This window comes from Lepus europaeus, chromosome 14, assembly GCF_033115175.1.
Source record: "Lepus europaeus isolate LE1 chromosome 14, mLepTim1.pri, whole genome shotgun sequence".
Taxonomy (NCBI): domain Eukaryota; kingdom Metazoa; phylum Chordata; class Mammalia; order Lagomorpha; family Leporidae; genus Lepus; species Lepus europaeus.
Genome location: NC_084840.1, coordinates 8,834,670 through 8,839,451, shown reverse-complemented (window position 1 = coordinate 8,839,451; position 4,782 = coordinate 8,834,670).

The window sequence follows — 4,782 nt, the reverse complement described above, 5'->3', positions numbered from 1 at the left end:
TTTTCACTTTTAAAAAATTTTTATTTATTTATTAAAGAAGCAGAGTTTGGGGCTGGTTCTGTGGCATAGCCGGTAAAGCCACCACCAGCAGTGTTGGCATCCTATACGGGTGCCAGTTCATGTCCTGGCTGCTCCACTTCCAGTCCAGATCTCTACTATGGCCTGGGAGAGCAGTGGAGGATGGCTCAAGTCCTTGGGCTTTGGATTGGTGCAGCTCTGGCCTTTGCGGCCATCTGGGGAGTGAACCAGCGGATAGAAGACCTCTCTCTCTCTCTCTCTCTCTCTCTCTCTGCTTCTTCTCTGTAAATCTGCTTTTCAAATAAATAAATAAATCTTAAAAAAAAGGTAGTGCTACAGACAGAGAGAGGTAGAGACACAGAGAGAGGTCTTCCATTCTCTGGTTCACTCCCCAGATGGCGGCGAATAGCCACAACTGAGCCAATCTGGAGCCAGGAGCTTCTTCCAGGTTTCCCTCGCAGGTGCAGGGGCCCAAGGACTTAGGCCATCTTCCACTGCTTTCCCAGGCCATAGCAGAGAGCTAGATTGGAAGAGGAGCAGCTGGGCATGAACTGGTACCATTATGGGATGCCGGCACTGCAGGCGGAGCCTTCCTGTGCCACAGCATCGGCCGCTTATTTTCACTTTTAAACAGAACGAAGGTAATGTAGCTGAATAAGCTTATGGTTAACGTTTTAAATATTTTCTTTTTCTTCTTAGATAGATGATAATTAAGTAGGAAAGAAATTAAATATAAGACCAGTTAATATAACACAATAAGAATAAATTTAATGTGTTTAGATAAAGTCAGTGCCTGGCTAAGTTTGAGAATTTGGGCTTAGGGAGCTAACTGTCTTGAAAATGCTTTGTCTTTTTTTCCTAAAGAAGGGCAACACTGAATATAGCTAAAAAATTGTCATTTTTTTTAAAAGATCTATCTCTTTTTTTTAATTAAAGATTTATTTAGTCACTTGAAGGTCAGAGTTACACAGAAAGAGGAGAGGCAGAGAGAAAAAGAGGTTGGTCTTCCAACTGATGATTCACTCCCCAGTTGGCTGCAATGGTCAAAGCTGTGCTGATCAGAAGCCAGGAGCCAGGAGCCAGGGGCTAGGAGCTAGATTGGAAGTGGAGCAGTCAGGTCTCAAATCGGCTCCCATATGGGATGCCAGCGCTTCGGGCCAGGGTGTTAACCCGCTGTGCCACAGCACCGGCCCCAATGTTGTCATTTTTAACTTTGTCTTTAGAAGAATTTTTCAGCTTATAATGTTCCTATATTTTTCATTTAGTTAAAATATCATTATTTAGTTTTCTATGCAGTGTAAAAATATAAAAGATTTGATGAGAGCAATGGTTGTCCCCATATTTTATTCAAGAAAACCTCATTGTTCTCAAGGGAATTTGTTTAATTTCTCACCAAGTCATTATTAGAAAAAGTTTATGTTATAATTAAAATGTGATATTTAAATAGAGAAATAATTTCCATAATCTCATTCACATGGTAAAGTCAATTAATGTATACTTGGCACTTACAAATATTTAAAAATTTAATCATCATAAGAAGATTGTAAAAGTTTTTCAATATTGTGTATGAAAAATTGAAGTACAGATTATTTAAGTAACTTCCTTAAATGATAAGTAGCAGAGGCAGGTTTCAAATATAAATGTATTACATTTAAAATCTTTTTACTAATACAGTGCAGTGGCTTCATACTGCTTCGTTTTTATTCCATTTGACTCCACATCACTTACTGAGTTTCTATTATGTAAAAACTTGACAGCCGAGGTTCAGCCTAGGTCATTATGGACTTTAAGATGTCCCAAATTGTTTAATTCATGCAATTCTATTTCTCTTCCAGCATATTGAATATATTCCAATACATTACTGTACTTTGGACCGGTCCAAAAAAAATTCCTGTGGCTTCTTTCCTTTTATGCATTTCTAAATTTTCTCTAAAAATGCTTATTATTCTCAGAGCAACATATTATCCATTACTACTTTTTAGTCTGAAGTTTTCCTTTGTTAACCATACTTACTTAACTTTTTCCCTTGCCAGAGCACCAAAGATGTTTTGGAGAATATAAAGTTGGTCTACTGTTTAATCAATGGGTATGGGAAACCTTGAAAAGAATTAGAAGTTAGAAACCCTGAGTTTTAATTTTTAAAAGAATGTTGAGAATGAATATCTTTAAAAGTATCCTTACCATTTCTGAAGCTCCGGCATCCAGTAGGGAACCCAGGCATTGAGACCGTTGATGTATTTTTTTCCCTTCATGCAGCCAGTACTCAGTGCCATCTGCACATTTTTGTTTGGCATCTGCCCCTTGTCAAATTATTAGTTTTGTTTTCTCCCTTTGTCCACATTGTCTCTTCCAGAGAGCACAAACTCTTGAAGTCAGGCATCAACTTTGTCACAAAGCCCTGTAGTGTCTTCGTGGTGTCTCGCTGAATATTTCGTAATTTAACCAAGAGACTGAATACTTTTGAAAAGTTTTAACAGTGTAGAGGCTATATCACACATATTATGGATTCAAAAACAATGTAATTTTTCCATTTGATTGTTATTTGTAGCCTTTGCCTATACTACTGCTGAGCTAGAGTCTATTTACATTTTATTTGTTGATCTCTTTATTTAGTGAAACATTAACCTTGACTTTAATATTAAATAAAAATATCTTATCTCAAAAACGAAAAAAAGAAGGAAGGAGAGAAAGAAGAAAGAGGAAGGAGGAAAGGAAGGAAGGAGGGAAGGAAGATAGGGGAGAAAGGAAGGAGAGAGGGAGAGGGAGAGGGAGAGGGAGAGAGAGAGAGAGAGAGAGAGAGAGAGAGAGAAGGAGAGGGAAGGATAGTGGGAGGTGAGAGAGTGGAAAGGAATATCATTATATACTTAGAATTGTATGTATGAATTACATTGAATCTGTTCTTCTTGTACTAATATTACATTAACATGAAAAAGTATCAGAGAAAAAACCAGCTCATGATATTTCTGATGAAATCTGAAAACTTGAATCAAGTCTTAACTCTTTATATGAGGCAATAAGATTCTATATACATACAGAGGCTTTCACAGATAAAGAAAATACAAATCAGTCAAGGAAAACTAAAAAGCACTTTCTTGGTTGATTTTTGAAATGTGCGATACTTGTTTTCATATTTATAAAGAGTATAAGAAGTTGTCAGTGATACCATATCTGAATTAATACTTGGCATCCCAATATTATTTCAACATAAGAAAGTATGTTTATTTCTTATTTGACAATAGGAAGGACAGTCAACAAATAGAGGATCAAATAAACTGTATGAATGGATAAATTAAAAGCATTTATTACTATAAACTATAAAATTTTTACATTTATATTTCACTAAAACATTTATGAGTCAAAGACATGACATCTTTACAGATGTTTGCAGTTCATGTAATATAATTTAAAATTAAATATTTTCCACATATTTATATATACTTATTAGTATGAACATTTTTGAGTAATAGAGTATTAAATGAGACATGTAATAAGCATAATCAATGAAAAATATTTTCTGAGTATGTAACTACTTGAGTCACCGAGCCTGTAAAATCTTCCTTCCTCACCTCTTCTCATGTCTGTTTCTACCCCAATTCTAGAAGACCTAATTACTCCGGAGAAAAAATTCATCTAGTCGTCATTCAGACACTGGATGCCTCCTGTTCGAGGAGAGAGTCTCTGAGCAGGGAAGAAATCCCACCCTGGAGGTGTGCATGGTGTGCTTCATGTTCTGGGCCAGAAGTGCTCCATGTAACTGGGTAAGTCCACACTCGGCAATGAGACTGAATGTGAATGAAAGCAATCCTCACTCACCAACCTACTTTATGTTTAACCTGAAAATGTTTTCTTTTTGTTTAATACAAAGATTTATTTATACTTGAAAGGCAGAATTAGGGAGGGGGTAGGGAGAGAGTGAGAGATCTTCCATCTGGTGGTTTAGTCCCTCAAGTGGCCACGGTGTTCCAGGCTGGGCCAGGCTGAAGCCAGGAGCCTGATATTCCTTCCACGTCTCCTTGTTGGGTGGCAGCAGCCCAAGCACTTGGACCATTTCTGCTTTTTCCCAGGCACAATAGCAGGGATCTGGATCTGGAGTAGCTGGGACTGGAACCAGTGCTCTTACGGGATGCATCACAGGCCGTGCCCTAACCCACTATGCCACAGTGGTGGCCACAAACCGGAAAGTTATGTAGAGACGAACGTGTCTGCACTAAAGTTCCCATGACTGACTTCTAATGAGAAGTGATAAACTGATATTCTTGATTCAGGTTTAATAACCTAAGAGCAAACCTCTTCCATTATAAAAACTGGATCACACCTATAGTCTCTGTTACTGAGAAAGAAAATGAGTGCTTTCCTTTTTGGAAAATGCAGCCTGAACATATGGATATTTGAATATCGTGTTGTTTACACTGAGAGAAAAAAAATCCAAAGTAGAGTTATAATAAAATTTTTAAATCTTGTGAAAGCTTAGTCTTTTCTTAACTTTACAACTTTACAAAATGTTATTTCTTCTTTACTGCCATTAGATAAGAAATATTTTTTTCTGATAATGAAAGGAATGACATCAAATGGAAGGTTATACAGAAAATATTGACAGACTGTTTTGTTAGTATCAAAAGTATCAAAGTTTTGATTTACGTTTTTTAAATCCTTTCACATAACATATTTTATCTTAGGCGATGTAACCGTTTCTTAACATAAACATGTTACATCTTTGAATCAGATGTATAAATTTGTCATCAAAGTGAGCGAAATCAATTTTCT